At 35.4% G+C, this 20,730-nt stretch overlaps 1 pseudogene; it reads right to left on the reverse strand.

The window, feature by feature from the left end:
• Positions 1-17,776: 17,776 nt before the first annotated feature.
• Positions 17,777-18,902, reverse strand: LOC125922436 (ethanolamine kinase 1-like; annotated as a pseudogene).
• Positions 18,903-20,730: the final 1,828 nt, after the last annotated feature.

Below are 20,730 nucleotides of genomic sequence, written 5' to 3' on the forward strand. Positions count from 1 at the left end.
TTAAGAGTGACAGTCCTAAACCCTGACATGGCTCACTCCTTCACTTTATTCACCCCCCCGTCTTAGCAGAGGCCATTGCTGTCCACTGCGCCTAAAAAAGCAGTTTGCAGTCCTGCTCTATTACTTTCCTTTCTCTACTTTCTTGTTATGTAACGTTTATCATTACCTGAAAAAAAATGTATATTTATTTGCTTATTCATTTATTATCTTCCCCCACTGTTTCATTCTCCCGTATGATACAAGCTACACGCATGGCAGAGATTTTGATTTTCAAAGTTGTATTTAACAAGCACTTATATAGGATCTACTATTTGCCAGGTTTTGTTCTAAGGATTCTGTAAAGATGAACTCATTCATTTAAACTTTTAACAGTTCTAAGACATCAATTCTATTTCTATCTCCACTTTTTAGATGAGAGATCTAAGGTATAGAGAACTTAATGAACTTGTCCAAAGTTAGAGAGGGAGTTAATGGCAGAGCTAGCATTACAATCAGAACTGCTCATTCTAGAGTCTGTCTAAACTCTGATGCTTACTAGTAGGTGTGCAACCCCTAGACTCAGATGAAGCCTCAATCAATTCTTGTTGGTTGAATGAACTGGTACTGAAAACACATATGAAAATAATCAAGTAGCATTTAACCAAGTTATTTAGACCAAGAATTTAACTTCTAAACACCCAACTATGTAAATCACAATTAGACTATTCAACATCAAGGCATAAATCTAATTATGCATTTTGTGTATAAAGGGCAGTAGGTTTTTAAATTTGTCATCAGTTAGAAAGTATTTAAATCTGTGGAAATAGTATCAATTCAATGAATTAAGAAATATTAACCTACTTCCACATCAACATTTATTAATTCAACAAATAGTTATTGACTGCTTATTCAGTGGTTCTAGGTGTTTGAGATACATTAGTGAGTAAGGAGAAAGTGAAAACAGTGCCAAGTAAAGCACAGATCCTGCTCACATATTATACTTACAGTAAACACTGTTTTATTATTTTTAATGTTAAAATTGGGGTCATTTGTTTTTAAATACTAATTAACAGTCATATCCTCACATCATGGATGGTAGAGTTCAACAGTAAGTTTGGGAACACGTAATAATTGAGTCTAGCTCTTATTGGAAGGAAAAACAGTATGGATAAAAATCAAACACATTCTATGAAAAGTTTTTTGTGTTGTAACTCTTAAGATCTTATTGATCTGCATTGACGCATCCCCGTAAAAGGTACAACTTAACCTAGAGGGATGAGTTCTGTGACTGTCTGGTGACCACTGAACCACAGGGACCCATAAAAAGACCTCTTGTTCTGCCTGGGGGTGTGAGGAAAGGTTTTCAAGCGTAAGTAGAAATTTGCCTGGAGAGGAGGGAAGAGGAAGCTCACTTTGAGAAGATAGTTTATGAAAAGGCACATACAAATGTCATAAATTAGTTAATTCAAGCAAACATGTTTCGTGACTATTAAAAATTTTTGGGGGGCGCCTGGATGGCTCAGTCAGTTGAGCATCTGACTTCGGCTCAGGTCATGATCCCATGGTTTGTGGGGTCAATCCCTGCGTCAGGCTCTGTGCTGACAGCTCAGAGGCTGGAGAAAATTGGAAACAGACAGAAAATAGAAAATTGGAACAAAGACAAAAATAGTAAGAACCTTAATCATAAGACAGTATTGCTGAGTTGGGCTTCAAAATTAACTGAGAGTTTCAAGGTTAACCAAAAGAAAAACTGACACATAATTGATGATTCTTATGTATAAAGAATGATGCACAGCAGCTCCTCAGAAGAAGTAGAGCTCTTCCTGGATGGAAAAGCCAAAGGAAATTTCCCATGGGGGGGTACCATGAGGGATGTAGTGGACAGTCTCCATAGCAGTATTTTACAGCAACGGTATCAACATTAATGGAACCCTGTGAGGGGCTTAGTGACTTGCTCCAAGCATGAAACAGGACGTCCGTTGATACAATGTGGTCTACAGATTGAATTTAAAGTACATACAGGAAACAAAAGAAGCAAAGGGGGAAAAAGTAAGCGAGAGAGAGAGAGAGAGAGAGAGAGAGAGAGTCAGTCCAATCAAGAAACAGACTTAAGTATAGAGAACAAACTGATGGTTACCAGAGGGGAGGTGGGTGGGGGATGGGTGAAATAGGTGATGGGGATTATGGGGGGCATTTGCTGCGACGAGCACCTTGTATGGAAGTGCTGAATCACTATACTGTACACCTGAAACTAATATTACTCTGTATGTTAACTAACTGGAATTAAAATAAAAACTAAAAATAAATATAAAAAAATAATAAAAGATGTTTCCAAGAAAAAAAAAGTACACACCGGAGTGAACAGATTATGTTGTCTTTAAATGATCTGCAGAAAATGTTATTTTCTCTCTGCCAGCACTTTGATAGACTTTTTCTATCATTGAGGTACTATTTTCCATAGCTTCCATAGCTTTTTATGAGAATCATGAATTATTTCAAATACAAAAAAATAGAGAAATATTAGCATGTATCTATGAATTTACCCCTCAGAATTAAAAGCTTCCATAGCTTTTTATGAGAATCATGAATTATTTCAAATACAAAAAAATAGAGAAATATTAGCATGTATCTATGAATTTACCCCTCAGAATTAACAATGATAAAATCTGCCTTAGATTTAAAAAAACTTATACATAAACTGGAGGGCCTCTCTACTTTTGTACTCAGATCTTCTCCTGCTCACTCTGTAAGGAGGTAACACCATCCTGAAGCTGGTACACATTTTTTTTTTTTTAATTTTTTTTTTTCAACTTTTTTTTTTTTTTTTTTTTTTTTTTGGGACAGAGAGAGACAGAGCATGAACAGGGGAGGGGCAGAGAGAGAGGGAGACACAGAATCGGAAACAGGCTCCAGGCTCCGAGCCATCAGCCCAGAGCCTGACGCCGGGCTCGAACTCACGGACCGTGAGATCGTGACCTGGCTGAAGTTGGACGCTTAACCGAGTGTGCCACCCAGGCGCCCCTGGTACACATTTTTGAGACGTTTACCACGTATGCGTGTACTTATGAATATTGGCATTATTTTGTGTTCTCCACATGTACTTATGTGATGTGACTCTGTACTAAGTATTTTTTCTTATGTTTTAAAAATTAATTTCACTTACTTTTAAATAGGTTCTATATATATATGGTACAAAATAAAGAGAGCACAAAAGGATATTCTATGCAAACTCTATTTTTAAAATGTCAGTATCCAATTTATACACTCTCCTTTTCCAGAGGCTGAAATCCATGATGTACAAATTTCAGTGTAGTTTAAGTTTCTCCCATTAGGGGTGAAACGAAAGATCTTTTCATATACTTAATGTTCATTTGTAATTCTATTTCTGAGGATGGTTTTTTCATGTATTATGACAATTTTTTCTATTGGATGTTAGCCATTTTCCTTTGATGAGTAGAAGCTCTTAGAATGGCTGTATATGAATTTGTTTTCTAAGCTTGTTTTCCATGTTTGTTATCTTTTTTACTGTTCTGTCTTTTTTTTTCCCTAAGCAGAAAATGATTGATTTTTATGCCCTTGAATTGAATATATTTTTTAAATGGCTTCTGGGGGTTTGTGGCATACCCTTCCCATTCTGAGGTTTAAAAAATTCTCCCATTTGTTCCTCGTGTTTTATCATTCCATATTTTATTAACTTACATCTTTCATCAGTCTGGCATTTATTTGGGTAATGTATGTGAAATAGAAATCCAAGTTAATATATTTTTTTTCTAGATGGCAACTCAGTTATCCAAACACCGTTTGTTGAATAGCCCACTGATTTAGGAGGCCACTTTTAGCACATCCTAAACTTCCTTATACATTTGGATCTACAGCTGAAACTTGAGGTCTCTTCCTCTGTCAGAGCCTGCATTGCCATTTTATGTTACTGCACTGTTTCCATCATAGCACCATTATTGTGGATACGTATCATAGGGTTACAATGCATTTCAATATTTGATTGTCCTTGTTTGTTTTTATATGAAGAGCATAAATACCTTGCTCACTTTCCAAAGGAATCATGATCCTATTTCTTATTGAGACTGTGTTTAATTCTTAATTAGGGAGCCTTCATATTATTACATGATGGTAAACTCTATGACACAAGAACATGATTTGACTTGTATTAATTCTTCTTTCCACTTGTTTCCTTTTCCTTTTTTTTTTTTTTAGTCTTTCACATTATGAAGTTTTCTTCATATAGGTTTTGTATTTCCTTGTTAGTTATTTTCTTAAGTATTTTTGTTGTTGTTGTTGTGCTGTTGTTATTGAATATGGGGCATTTTAATCTATTTTATAACTTATAACTGGTGGCTCTTTATTACATGTAGGATGTTGAGTTTCATATATTAATGTTTTCCTACATCATTGTACCAAATTGTCTTATTATTTGGAATAATTTTCTTAGGGGAATCTCTGGAATTTTCTAGGTGTACAATTAAATTAGCTACAAAACCAATGTTTTTATCTGTTTTCTCTCCAATTTTTATGCTGATTTCATCCTTTTCTTATGTATTGCGCTGTCATACACTATTGGTGACAGTGAGGATCTTTGTGTTGTTCCTAACTGGATAGTTTTCTACCTTCTCCACTGAACATGTTTAGGAAGTTTACATTTGTTCCAATTTTAAAATCTGTGTGTGTATGTATATATATATATATATATATATATATATATTTAACAAGAATGGATATTGAATTTATCAAGTCCTTTTCAGCATCTATTGGAATGATATTATGATTTTTCTCTTTCAGTCAATTATTATGAGTTACAAATTTTTCTTATAGTGAATCTTCATCCCTAAATTCCTGATGGAATATATTTGCTAGTATTTTATTTAGCAGTTTGCTTCAATAGTCATAGGTGAGTGTAGTCTATAGTTTTCTTATGTGATCATGATGGTTTTTAGTACCATTTTTATTGTAGTTTTATAAAAATAATCTAAAACACATCTTTTTTTCATGCTCTGGAACAGTTCAAGAACATTGGGATTTTAATTTTTATTTATTTTTATTTTTTTATTAATTTTTTTTTTAACGTTTATTTATTTTTGAGACAGAGAGAGACAGAGCATGAACAGGGGAGGGGCAGAGAGAGAGGGAGACACAGAATCCGAAACAGGCTCCAGGCTCTGAGCGGTCAGCACAGAGCCTGATGCGGGGCTTGGAACTTCACGGACCGTGAGATCATGACCTGAGCCGAAGTCGGACACTTAACTGACCGAGCCACCCAGGCGCCCCGGGATTTTAATTTTTAAACATCTGGTAAAATGTCACTCTGAAATTATTTAATCATACTGCTTTATTTGGGGGGGAAGTTTGTTTTTTGATACTTTTCTCTATTTCTAATGGCAATCTGTTTGTTTAAATTTTTCATCTTTCTAGAATTATTCTTGGTAATTCATATTTTCCCAGAAAATAGTCATGCATGTAGGTTTTCAAATTTATTTTCTTAGAATTGAGAAAAAAATCTTTCAATAGTTTTGTAATTTTGTTGATATCTGTGGTTTTATATATCTTTGTCTTTTTAAATTTGTGCTTTTATGTGCCCCCTTTTCTTCATTAGGTCATCTAATAGTTTACCTGTTTTATTAGCGCCCTTACCGAGAAATCAGTGCTCAGATATAATTATTAGCACCACCTTTTTCTATGTTTCCTGTTGTTGACTTTCTACTTTCTGTTCTTTTAAGTTAATTTTACTCTTTTTCTAAAATTCTGGGTTTAATGCTTAATTTGTTTATTTTTTATTCTTTGTTGATTATTAATGTAAGTATTTAAGGATATGGATTTTTTTTCAGTCCTACTTTATCTGTGGCAAAGATCATAATAGCTAACATTTAATAAGTGCTAACCATGTCTTAGGGACTGTTCTAAAATTTTGCAGCAGCACTAGGAGGTAGTTATGATTGTAATTACCATCATTTATCAATGAAGAAACTTAGTCTCTGAGGAAACAATGATAACAACAAGAGTGAAACAGAACTTTCTTTTTCTTTAAAAAATTTTTTTTTTAATGTTTTTATTTATTTTTGAGACAGAGAGAGACAGAGCATGAATGGGGGAGGGGCAGAGAGAGAGGGAGACACAGAATCGGAAGCAGGCTCCAGGCTCTGAGCCATCAGCCCAGAGCCTGACGCGGGGCTCGAACTCATGGACTGCGAGATCGTGACCTGAGCTGAAGTCAGACACTTAACCGACTGAGCCACCCAGGCGCCCCATAAGAGCTTTCTTTTTCAAGGTCAGACAGCCACCTACAGTCTCCATGAATACGTAAAACAAGACATATGCTGACACTGTCAGTTCTTCCACTCTCTGCCTCGGATTAGGCCAAATTAAATTTTTACACACCAAACAATTTTTACACACTAACATATCTGTCTCTGCTGGCTTGTGAAAAGGAGAATTTGGTTTTCCTTAATACCAGGAGTTGCTTACTAGGCAAGGCAAAGTTAGGAGGCAGAAAGATGGCAAAAGCGAGGAAGGGTTGTATACACATTCTGCTTGTGCCTCATCATTGAGAGATGTGTTCCTAGGGCCAGGAGGAGGGTCAGATAGAATACTGAGCTTCCTTACTGTGCCTCAGGTAACTGGACTTTTCCTGTATCATCCTATATTCATCCAAGGCCACTGAGCTTCCCCCACCCAGGATTCTTCACATAGTTTCTAAAAAAGTCAATAATCAGTACTTGGGCAAGTAGTGAAGAAGCCACAGTATACTGGATTCAGTGTTAGTAATCACGGAGAGGGAAAGGACACACATTTTTGTAGGTTTATATGTATATTACTAATAGGGCTCTTTTTATTTTATTTTATTTTTTTAATTTTTTTTAATGTTTATTTATTTATTTTTGAGACAGAGAGAGACAGAGCATGAACGGGGGAGGGTCAGAGAGAGGGAGACACAGAATCTGAAACAGGCTCCAGGCTCTGAGCTGTCAGCACAGAGCCCGACGCAGGGCTCGAACTCACGGACCATGAGATCATGACCTGAGCCGAAGTTGGCCGCTTAACCGACTGAGCCACCCAGGCGCACCAATAGGGCTCTTTTTATATCAACATAATTACACCGTCTAGATGACCTATGCACATCTCCATTGTCATAGGAAATATGAATTCACCTACACTGGCAGCAGCTGATTGAAACATATATGGAAATCTAGTTCAAAGTAAGCCAATAAAGTTCTCTTTCCTAGGGATTGGAATACAAGGACTTTAGTTAATTTCTGTTGGATTTTAATTAGAGAAACTATTTCCAGCTAGGCCTGGGACAATCATATGTACACTAAACTGGAGAAAGCAAAGGGAAGGGATAGACAGAGACAGACAGAGAGAGACAGAGACAGACAGAGAGAGAGGGAGGGAGGTAGAAGGAGGAGGGAGAAATTTAGCATATATGGAGGGTCAGTAGAAACTGAGTGCTCTGTGACCCCAGAAGAGAGGGAGCAAATGACCTCATTTACTGACATTCAGTCCCTGGTTCCAGTTCTTTGTGAGACTTGTTTGTATCTCCTACCACTGAGTTTCGTGAGACATTCTTATATTTTTTCCTTTTGCTTAAACATAATTCATTGAGTTCTGTTGATGGTTACCAAGCAATCTCTAACTAAGAAAGTAAGTTTTTTTCAATGTTTATTTCTTTTTGAGAGACAGAGAGACACAGAGTATGAGTAGGGAAGGGGCAGAGAGAGAGAGAGACACAGAATTCAAAGCAGGCTCCAGGCTCTGAGCTGTCGGCACAGAGCCCAGTGTGGGGCTCAAACCCACGAACCATGAGATCATGACCCAGGCCAAAGTCGGACGCCCAACTGACCGAGCCACTCAGGCGCCCCAACACCAAAAATTTGAAAGTAGAGGAATACAGTGCAATGTAAAATTGTATGTGTATGAGTGTGTGTGTGTGTGTGTGTGTGTGTGTGTGTGATATTTAAATCTGTCCTATATCCCATGGTACATTTGAAATATATTTATTCATGATTAGAATTGAAAGAGGTAATAATGTTTGCTAAATTTAAGTGGTGAATATTTATAATCATAAACTATAGGGATGAAAGAACTGATGATAATCAGGTCATCTTATTTGGCCCACCTATTTCTTGGGAGACTATGCTACTCTTATGTAGCAAGACACTTAGATATGCAATATTATGAAATATTAAAAATTTTTAATTTAATACAGAATTTAGGTTTGGTATTTTCTTTTCTTTTGAAAGTTTTCAACAATTATTTCTCAAGTGTTGGAATCTTCACCTAGTTGAAAAGTTGGAACTTCTAAGACAATTCTGTGAGTAGGCTCTATTCAATAAATATTTACTGAATTCTTCTTTTGATCAAAGCACAGAGTCCTGAGCCCATTTGGGTTTAATAAGGTAGGTCACAAGAAGTTTTTTCTAGATAAAAAGCTCAGAAAGAAACAAAGCCAGGGAGAGCAAGCATGAATTTCCTGTTTATGAGGGGAAAATTCTACTTGGATTCAGTGAGACTCTATTTGGGTTGAGACAATCTTTTCACCTCCTGTCCAGCCAATGGGGTGAACCTCTGGCCCTGAAATCTAAGGTTCTCAGGAGAACTAAGACTTTCACGAACTCTAGAGAACTGCAATTTGCAGGATAAGGAAATGAAAACAGTGATTCAGAAAAATCCAAAGGGTAGCTATGGTTTCCTTTAACCAGAAATCGGCAGGAAATGTACATCATTTAAACAGAGCCAAAATGCAGAGTACAAAATACAATACATCAACCAGTAGAATAGAAGAACCATGTTAGTCATGTATGGTTATGATAGATGTACACATGCTACTTAGCATTCTATGGAAAATTGTGGAGTGCAATTTATTGAGATCTTTAATGTAGAATAACTTACCTATAGGATAGGATTCTATTTCCTGTTTCAGTGGTCATCATGTAGGTAAATGAGGATTAGGAATAGAGATCAGAAGGCCAATTTTTGAAGTGTACTTTCAAAACTCTAAAGAAAAAAAATATTTATTGTATATATTTCTGAGAGGTGGCATCTGATTATGTCTCTAAGCAATTGCAGTCTGAACCACCTACCTTATCTCACCTCATCTCTGTCAATTTTCCTTAACTGTTCATTGTATCTCAAAACTCAAGCTGAGTTAATAATGTGTAATTATTCATATGTGAATATGATGTGAATTTTTATATAATAATAATAATAGTAAAGGTTGTTATAATAGACCAGAGAGAAATTACCAGCTCATACGGTGGTTTTTGGCCATTTCAGTGGTGTAAGAATAATAACAATTTCTATTTATTCAGCTTTAGACTTTTAAAAGTCCAATTACATTTTTTATAGAATAATGGAGGTAAGTGGAGTTAAATGCTCTTTACTGCTCAGATTATATGCAATTGACACGGATAAATTTAATACAAGGCCAAACTAGTAAGAAGAGAGAATGCAAGTTGGTAGGAAAAAAAGGAAAAACTCAAATAATACTTCAAAGTAATAGTTGGAGGAACGGGATTTGGGAAAAGTCCAAATGTTAGCAGTAGCAGGACTTTTATTTATAACTAGTACTGATCTGTTAACTCTGGGTTTACCAGGGAGCAATGAGTTAAGTACAGAAATTAGATTATGCATTTAGAAACTTCTGCAGCAATTTAACATTGCCATGATACTTTTATTCTATTTTTATGCATAGATAAATAGGTACAGCATAGGAAGTACAGTCAATGATATTGTAATAGTGTTGTATGGTGACATCTATAACCACATTTGTGGCGAACATAGCATAACAGAAAGACCTGTCTAAAGCACTATGTTGTACACCTGAAACTAATGTAACGTTGTGTCAACTATACTTTAGTAAAAAATTTGAGTGTATCTCTGTATGTGTGTATTCTGATAGTTCTGTATTGCTATTCGGATATAAGCTCTTCAACCTAAAAGTTTTGCTGACTTTTGTAAATTATCTTTGTATCTTGTGCTGTGCTAAATTCTCTTATTAATTTTAGTTATTTCTTATATTCCCTATAATTTTTTTATGTAAGCAATTAAGTAACCTGAAAATAGACGGGTTTACACCTTCCTCCCTTCCTCCCTCCCTGCCTCCCTCTCTCCTTCCCTCCTTCCTTCCTTCCTACCTTCCTTCCTTCCTTCTTCCTTCTTCTGTGCTTCCTCCCTCCCTCCCCCTCCCTCTCTCTCTCCTTCTCTTCCCCCACTCTTTCTTTCTTTCTTTCTTTCTTTCTTTCTTTCTTATTTTCATGAATTTTTGTCTTCTTCTTGCCTTATTGGAAGAATTAGGACAATGTTAAGTGGAGGTAGAAGAAAATGGGCATTCTTGCCCTGTTTCTATCTCAGGAAGAAATTATTGAATATCTCACTATTAAGTATGATGTTAGCTATTGGTTTTCTATAGATAATCTTTTCCAAACTAAGGAAAATGTTTTATTCTAAGTTTGCTGAAAGGTTTCTTTTTTTAAAAAAATACTTTTTAAAAAATGTTTATTTATTTTTGAGAGAGAGAGACAGAGACAGAGACAGAGCATAAGTGAGGAAGGGGCAGAGAGACAGGGAGACACAGTATCTGAAACAGGCTCCAGGCTCCAAGCTGTCAGCAAGAGCTTGATGTGGCGCTAGAGCTCACAGACCATAAGATCATGACCTGAGCCGAAGTCAGATGCTTAACCAACTGAGCCACCCAGGCTCCCGTTTCTTGAACTGAAAAGTTTCTTTTCTTTTCTTTCTTTCTTTCTTTCTTTTTTTTTTTTTTTTTTGGTCATAAATTTGTCAAGTGCATTTTTTTAACCTATTGAAATGTTCATGTGTTTTTTTCTTTTTAAAATTTGTTAATATGTTAATTTTTTTAATGTTTATTTATTTCTGAGAGAGAGAGTCAGAGTGTGAGCAGCAGAGGGGCAGAGAGAGAGGGGGACATAGAATCTGAAGCAGGCTCCAGGCTCCAAGCCATCAGCACAGAGCCCACGGGGCTCAAACTCACCAACTGTGAGATCATGACCTGAGCCAAAGTTGGATGCTCAACCGACTGAGCCACCCAGGAGCTCCCAAAAATTTGTTAATCTGTTAAATTATCTTGTTTTTATTTTACAGTTAGAATCCACCTTGACTGTTACAACCAATTTTTATTTCCAGAATAGAATCTTTTTTTTTTTTTAATGTTTTATTTAAGACAGAGAGAGACAGAGCATGAGTGAGAATGGGGCAGAGAGAGAGGGAGACACAGAATCTGAAGCAGGCTCCAGGCTCTGAGCTGTCAGCAGAGAGCCCAACGCAGGGCTCGAAGTCACGAACTGTGAGATCATGACCCGAGCCGAAGTCGGACGCTCAACCAACTGAGCCACCCAGGCGCCCAGGGAATAGAATCTTTTAAAGAAGATGTATACCTTCCTTAAATCATTGGTGAAAGGCCTTATTAAACAGAAGTAAAGCAAAACATCACAGGACAAATTTTACGTAAGTTAATAGCAGTACATAGAATAGAAATTAAATTTTGAACACATAAATATACAACAAAAATAGGAAGTATATTGTCAAACAGAGTAACAAATTCTTAGACTTTCTGAGGCATATCAAAATGCCTACATCAAAAGTTGCATTCACTTGAGAGGCATTACTGTATTTTCAGTGCTGAGACTATTCATAGCACCTATGGTATACACAATGCAGATTATACTACCATAGTTCACATTTGATACACACGGTTTAAGCTTTATGCCACAATTTCCCAATCCAAGATATAGTTAATACAATGACAATTATTTAGTTTATCTTTTTCTCTTAAACCTACATAAAGAAATTATCATTTAGGCACATGGTATAATGTTATGTCTTCTTCCTTATACTAATGATATATTTTAAATTAAAAAATATTTTTTAAATGTTTATTTATTTACTTTCCAGAGAGAGAGCACAAGCAGGAGAGGGACAGAGGGGGAGAGAGAGAGAGAGGAAGACACAAATCTGAAGAAGGCTCCAGGCTCTGAGCTGTCAGCACAGATCCTAATGCGGGGCTTGGACTCATGAACCATGAGTTCATGACCTAAGCCAAAGTCAGAAGCTTAACTGAGCCACCCAGGGCCCCCAAACTTCAAATACTTCATTTCATGGAAACTGACCTAGATGTACAAAGGCTCCTAAATCCAGCAGAGTAAAAACGTTTCCCCCTTTGCAGATTCCAACCATTTATGGTTATTTCAGTCCAGATGAGTGCAGGGAATGATTTCAGATTATTGAACAACAACAAAAAATTCACTGTCACTATCTACATGAAAATAGCAGCACACTACAAGCACAACAATGGCAGTAAGCACGGTTGTCTCTTCCCCCTTTTATGGGATCTTTTCCAGGTCTCGGAAAGTAGCTTATTTAGATACAATAGGTTTCAACTTGTCTTTGAAAGTTCCTTTTGAAATGTAACTAACAGGACCACCCACAACTCTAATCAGTCACCTTTTTCTTACTCCTCACTAATCAGTTCCTATATAAGATGTCATATTTTTAATTTTAAAAAAGACTTTATTTTTTAGATTAGTTTTATGTTCATAGCAAAATTGAGAGGAAAGGACAGGGATTTCTCTGTATCCCCTGCTCTCCCACCTACATAGCCCCCTTCATGATCAACATTCTCTACCAGAGTGGCATATTTATTACAATTGATGAGCCTACACTGACACACCACTACCACCCAAAAACCATAGTTTAGTGGGAGAGAGCCAAAGCATAAGAGACTCTTAAAAACTGAGAATAAACTGAGGGCTGATGGGGGGTGGGAGGGAGGGGAGGGTGGGTGATGGGTATTGAAGAGGGCATCTTTTGGGATGAGCACTGGGTGTTGTATGGAAACCAATTTGACAATAAATTTCAAATATTTAAACAAACAAACAAAAAACCCCATAGTTTATATTAGTTATTAACTTAAAACATCTTATCAGTGTTTTATTAAAGTGATTGATGATATTCATCACACCAGTAATAGGTAAGATGTAAACAAAACATGCCTACATTTAGGAACTACTATTATAGATAAATATTTTAGAGAGCATTTTTTCATAACTAGAAAACCATAGGATTTATACTGAACACAGCATGAATGTCCCTAACACAAAAGAGTATTTTCCATGTCCATTATCTCCTTTTCCTATCCACATGGTACACATCTTTTATCCCTTTCATATTATGACCCAGAAAAGAATTTTTTTAGTGTAAAAATACCTGTTCAGAAAGATCTAATTTATTTTATAATATATGCTATCATTTTCAGTTTTCAAGTATTCAAGTAGTGCTAATCGAAGTAATTATTTTTTAGTAACACATTTATAGACTGAGCTTCAAAGAAAGGGAAAAAATAATTTAAAATAATGGATATACTTTTCTGTCCAAAGGTTTAAAACCCAAGGCATAACACTGTAATGACAGAGGTGGAATGTAATCGGAAATAAAAAGAGAAAAAATGGTTCAATATAACTAATGTCTTCTTTAAAAAAAAAACTTACAAAACAAACAAAACATATTGACTTAATGTGTCCCCAAAGGACATGCTAAAATCTAATGGGTTAAAGAAGAAAAATCAGAGCAAATCCATTGTGAAATAAAGATAAAGCTGCTTTACTACATACTTGTAAATCTTTTTTCCTCTGTGCATAATAATTACCAGCACTTGCCTTCTTTTCTCTAAAGTAACACAAATTGATGCCAATAACAAAACTCTTCTCCTAGTGTAAAAACATTGTTAACTTTCTCTGTCAACTGAATGACTGATTAATATTAAAAACTTAAGCCTATATCACTTTGGACTGCAGTAAAAATGCTCATTAAAAGAAATTTAAGGCAGGAAATCAAACTATTAGATAATATTTTTATTTGTATTACCAAGTAAGGAATTCTCAAAATCATACTGAAGTCTGTGGCTAGTCTAAAATAAATATCTGTATAATTTTAAAAGTTGAGGTTTCTAACCTTTCAGACAATGTTCTTTTCTTTAAATCTGGAAGGTTTATTAACATATATTTACGAAGTTAAAATGAAGTTAAGATAAATATCTCTCTGAGTAACTAAGAGATCACTCACATCTTTTCTATCTTTTACAATTCCCTGATGAACAGTTTTATTTAGAGAAGCCAATGAGATATGCTTAAGTTGAACTGAGAGTTATTATTATCATATCTTTTATGTATGTGGGGTTTAGATTCACACTGAGATATGTGCAATTCAAGACTTTTCCTTTTTTTTTTCTTTTGGTAGAAAAAGGAAATAAGAAAGAGTAATACTTCAGTTTGCAATCATTAGATTATATTTTAAATTTATTTTAGCTTAGACTCAACTCAATGAATGGAGCTCTATTAATATAACAGTGTGTTAATTGATTGCTTCCAGAATCTAACCTCACAAAAATGAATGGCCAACTCAAGAATAAATATCATATTGGGCACTGAAAGACTATATAAATAAGTACTGACATTAATATAAAAACTGATAAACCTTATTTCCACTTCCTCTGTTATCCCACTATGTAGCTAGAACTGTTGGCTGTTTCTAGTTCACAACCAAAGAGCTGGATCATTTTCTGACAGATAAATTTCTAATAGGAAAGAGAATGCAAAGCAATACACACTCATATATATATATATATATACATATATATATATACACATATACATATATATATACACATATATATGTATATAATATATATATATATACACACTCATATATATATTATATATATATAATACACACTCATATATATATATGTGTATATATACGTATATATACACATATAATGAGATAAATTTTACAGTAATTTGTGAATTTTTATTTATACTCCTTTATATACATCCGAGGAAGATCTGGTTGATGAGTTTTGTGTTCATATTTCAGATGATCATTTACAACCATATCTCTTTGATTTCCAGAAAAGTATGGGATTGTAAGGGGAAAAAAAATCAAATAGCACCGTCAGATAAAATTGTATAAGGATACAAGGAAAAAAGGGAACAAGATTGAATTTGGCTTGTTAAATATGTATTCGTTTACCACTTCTAACACGCTTTTCATATTACAAATTGGGCCTACCACCAGTTACTAGGTAAAGCATTCAAGTTCTCTAGCTTAACATAAAAAGACAACAGACATCTCAGGAAGCCACGGTACAAATTAGAGGAATATTTTAACAACACCGTTGAGATTTAGGTTTTTTTAAGAAATGTTAAAATGATCAATATAAAGAGAAACAATATGAACATACTGCTGACCTGTACAGAAAGTATGAGCATCTTAGCACTAAAAAGACACAAAATCTCACCAAAGAGTGGAGACAATATCTTAAACATCTCACTTTGTTCCTAACGTCCATGCATATTCCCTGGGCTAACATGAGAGCTATTATTCCCTGTTAGGTTCACCTCTACATAAATCTCTCTGAAAAAGCCTACAACAGCACCACAGCTGGCAACTGTGCCCAGGCTACCGGAAATGGCTCAATGAATCTCTACTCAAAATGATTTGAAATAACATTATGGAATAAGGTAGAAAAATGATCACCCCCTCCCCCAGTTCTCCAAGGTATACACTGTCATACTTTAAGAGATTGGTAAGCAAAAAATCAAGAGTGTTACAAATTCTTTATGGCTCTATAAAAATGTTCCACCAATAGATGAAGATTCCACCAAAAACACATTTTCAGGTTCATTCTACCACCATAAAAATTGTTTAATTGTTTCTATTCATTTAATTAACTAGATAAATTTCTATTGACTCTGTAGTAATATGGTTTATATAAATAAAAGGGAATGTTTATAACATTGGGGAGGTGGAAAAAAATCTTGTTCTAATACAGTTATAGATACAGATTTTAAGATTCTATTTACATAATTAGAATTTGCCATTTAAAATGGCACTTAGCTGTTTCTACTTACATTATTAGCTTTAAATGCCTTGAAATAATCCAAGTATTTTGAAACACTTGTCTGAGAATGTATATCATCTGGAATCACATACCAAACTCCTATATAATTTCTCAGAGAATTTGTAGCTGCATATTTTGAATATCCAGATCCATTAAGCCAACTTTGCGTAGAGGCACTCATATGACTAAAATACAAAGCATGTCAGACTCATTTTCAAAGTAAAGTAGGACTATGAAACTCTACACAGCAATTTCTGAAACTTGATGTCTACTTATCTATCCTAGAGATTTAATTCCTTCCATATACTAATGGCCTTCCCCTCATCCCCAAACAAAATAAAAAATACAAGACCAAAGAAACAAAACAGAAGCCTTGTACCATAAGTATTTATTTCACACTTTGTTAGATCATATTTACGTGTACAACATCAGTGTCCTAATTGTTCCTTATTAAATCTTTTTAGACACTTCAACATATTTCTCTTAATGTAGCAAGTAGTCATTGAATATGGAACCAAAATAAAACATGAGACCAAAATGTAAGGAATGAAGTGAGGGAGGTAAAAATGAATCATCTAAATGATATCGATTTGTCCCCAAGTAGGGTAAACTTGCTACATTTGTTTAGAAAATTAGCAATAAGTATTACTACTTAAAAACAAACAAAACCTAGAATATCTTGGTTATAAAACATTTTTTATTAGAAACAATTTGGCAATAAAATTTCAAAAACTGAAACTGACAGGGGCATCTGGGGTAGCTCGGTCTGTTTTTGACTCTGAATGTGTTTGACTCTGGATTTCAGCTCAGGTTGTGAGCCAGAGCCCCAAGTCGGGCTCTGTGGTGGGTGTGGAGCCTGCTTAAGGTTCTCTCTCTCTCTCTCTCTCTCTCTCCCCCACTCTCCCTCTCCCTCTCCTCTCTCTCTCTTTTCCTCTGCCCCTTGTGTGCTCTCTCTCTCTCAAGTAAATAAATTAATTAATTTAAAAAATTAAAAAAAAAACCCTGAAACTGACCATATATAGGCTATGGAAACATCAATATAATTTTGATAACATTAAATAATAATTTCTATTCCAGAATCATATGGCAAATATTAATATTTCTACTGCCAGACTCTGCAGGGAAAGGGAAACTTAATTCTAAAATAGATTTCCCCAAAAGAATTGCTTTTCAATATTCAATTCAAAAAGATGTACCACCAACATAGAAGGTAAATGTATTTCACCCTTCTAAACATACATTTTTAATGTCAGCATTCCAAATTATCTATGCAAGAGACTGACACTTAAAGACTAAATGATTCATGGTGTGCCTGGGTGGTTCAGTAGGTAGAACATGTGACTCTTGACCTCAGGGTCATGATTTCAAGCCCCACGTTGGGTGTAGAGCTTACTTTAAAAAAAAAAAAAGAATAAATAATCCATTTTACTTACAGTGCGTTAACATTACAATGTTTACACTGAATACCTAGAATGTTTACTAAAATTAATCTAATTAAAGTAAAACTTAACTTTATTCTAGAACATTCTCATTATTACATTCAACAAACAGATGAAACAGATGAAAGTCACAGAATCCTGTTAAATTTATAACCATTCACATATAACATAGATTACATTATCAAAGAAAGGATTAAACGGACATCTTCATAGCTTTTTGCAAATTCAACATATTTCTAGGCCTCCACATAGTGAAAGCAATAGGCAGATTTCTTGACATCATTCAATCTATTTAAACAATAAAAAGATTGATTGTATAGGGGCACAATTTGTCAAGCAAGATTAAATAACAGAATTCTAATTAATATTGGCTTTTCAGAATTTCTTAAGAAGAGACACACAAGGATTGCTCAGCGCCTACAAATAATTAAATCTCTTAAGCACTTAATACAGTAACTGCAGGCTTCATTTTGAAGTCTTTGTTAAAACGAACAATTGCATACTCAGGGAAATCAAACTCAACAGTGGAGTATTTGGCTTTAATCAGAGCCCACAATCCCCAAAGATAAGAGAAGCCAGTGCAAACTGACTTGACTATTTTTACCTCCTTTTCCATAACTTCTGTCTCTAAAGTCCTTATATTCTTTGTAGGCTTCAAGGTAAGAATGTAGTCACTGGCCCTGGAGTTTCCCATCTGGATAGAGAATATAGTCTACACCACTCGGACATACACATTCACTGAAATGATTTCTAATATCATGTAGCAGGTAGTTATGCCAAGAATTTTAGAATCAATGAACTGTATGACAGCTTGTTTCTCACCATAAATTCTATTCTTCCACAAGAGGACATTACGGCAAAGCACAACTAACTGGTAATCCCAGGTTGGAAAGAATCTTCTTGAATGTCATCGCCTCCTGAAGAACCTGAGGGTTTCGTATATTACTTCGGAACATTTTCTTAATGTCTCTATCTGCAAATGCTGTGGGAATGGGAGAGAAATATCTTCCCATCTGTAGCCACTGATTACATTCGGGAATTCAACCATTGTGTGCATGAATAGTATAGATTTTAGCAAGCTGATGAGCTATTAGCCTGAAAAAAAGCTGGGTTGCAGACACCACAGTGTTTTTCTCGGTATAAACTAATAGCATGGCTCATTACTGAAGGTCCAGCTGAGCTGTGGTGTGCAACTATGAGCTTACAATACTCAAAAACTCTTTATCTCCATATCTCACCAACTAACCTCTCAGTCTTATTGTCGTAGCTTGTCACTAGGATTGTATCTTCCATTATATTATTCACATAGCAGCCAGTAAGTTTGTGATTTCATCTATAATGATCTGCAGGTCTCCTCCTGGTTGGGGGAGGTTGTGGGGGGGCTCCCACCATGGCCACAGCTGTTGAAGGTGGTTCAGAGACCTTCCTGACAGCTCTGCTCCTCCTGACCCTGAATCATGACGTTCAACTTAAGCACCTCCAGGGAGCCCACTGATATAATTAGCCATGGTCCAGGCTACAGTAGAGACCACTGCAAAGAAAGTGCCAAAGCCAAAAACCATGGTGGGTGCTGACTAGCTGGCCTGTGACTTCCTGAGAGACTCCATGCATCTGATGCCTTCTGTTTAGTTGTTTAGTTTATTACTTTTGACTCCAAACCACTGCTTCAAAGCCGATTCATGTTCACCTTCTTCCCTCTCTATAGGATGAGTAAGGATTTTGTCCTCAAATTTTAGGCTTCGAGGTTATGGCCTTTCCCTGGTTTTACTGATGATACTGAGGATATTTTTTTATTTTTCCCTGCTCAGTTTGTTCCTTATTGGTTCTATGAGTAAGAGAGAATTTTAAAAATCTTTACTACTCCCTCACCCAGATTAAAACTCAGGTAGTGTTTTCTTACTACAAAGCGGTGGTTCCCAATTCTGGCTGCACATTAGAATTACTTGGAGGAGCTTTTACAATTCCAGTGACTTGACTACATGCCAGGCCTTTAAACCAGAACTTCCAGAGCTACATCCAGGCATCCCCATTTGAAAAAATCTCCCAAGTGATTCTGAAGCTCAACCACCAATGTAGGGTCTAATACTTCTTTCTCTATGTGTTTTTGTTTTGTTTTTCTTTCAGAATATGCGTACATTTGCATAGCTATCCACATAAATTTATCTCTGTGGAACAAATTCAATTATTTTTAGCATCAACAAATTTCAATTAAAACGTATTTTTTCAATGTTTTCAATTGAGCTACTATCAGATTACGACAAATTATTTTCACAGCGATACTGTTTTTAGGAATGAACAGTTATTACCAGAAACTAATTATTAAATTGTACAATATAGAGAATAAGATTTAAAAAGATGCAGAGAGAATTGAGACTCATACCGAATAGTGATTCACTGTGCTACTTGAGACTGCCATAAAAAATTACCACAGACTGGTGGCTCAAACAATGGAAATTCATTTTCTCATAGTTCTGGAGGCCAGGAGTCCAAACTCAGGATATGGGCAGAGGTGGTTTTTTCTAGGCCTCTCTCTTTGTCTTATAGGTGTCTGCCTTTCTCTGGTTCTGCACAAAGTCTTCCCTCTGTACCTGTCTGTGTCTTTACAATTTCTTTTTAAATGTTTATTTTTGAGAAAGAGAGAGAGAACATGGGTTGGGCAGGGGCAGAGAGAGAGAGCGAGACACAGAATCTGAAGCAGGCTTCAGGCTCTGAGCTGTCAGCACAGAGCCTGGCATGGGCCTCGAACTCATGAACGGCGAGATCATGACCTGAGCTGAAGTCCGACACCTAACCAACTGAGCCACCCAGGCACCCCATCTTAATCTTCTCTTATGAGGACACCAGTCAAATTGGGCCAGGTTCCAATTTGATCTTATGATCTCATTTTATCTTAATTAGCTCTTTAACAATCTATCACCAAATACAATAACATTCGGAGGTACCAGAGGTTAGTACATCAACATATGAATTTTAGAGGAACACAATTCAGACCATAACATACACCAAATAACAAAATTTTGAGTTTATAACTATGCCAGAATTTTGAAATTATAAAACTAAAACAACAGATAGGACATCAAGTGTAATTAAGAATAAAACTTTATCAAAAGTTTTCAAGTGTGATTTACTATTCTTTTCCATAGCAAAGATAGTACGTACTCAGAAATTTTGGAAGACACAAAAAGTAGAAAGGAGAGTAGGAGAAAAATTGTTTCCTACCACTCATAAGTACTCTTCACATATCGATGCCTGTCCTCCTTTTTTTTTTTTCTATTCACGTTAAAAAATAAACATAGTTGGTAAACATGATACCTATGAAATGATGCATTCTGTTTTTCAAATATTTACTCAATATAATTTAAACATTTTCTCTTTTATACTTTTCATTAA

The sequence above is a fragment of the Panthera uncia genome, chromosome B1 (assembly GCF_023721935.1).
Source record: "Panthera uncia isolate 11264 chromosome B1, Puncia_PCG_1.0, whole genome shotgun sequence".
In the NCBI taxonomy this organism is placed as follows: domain Eukaryota; kingdom Metazoa; phylum Chordata; class Mammalia; order Carnivora; family Felidae; genus Panthera; species Panthera uncia.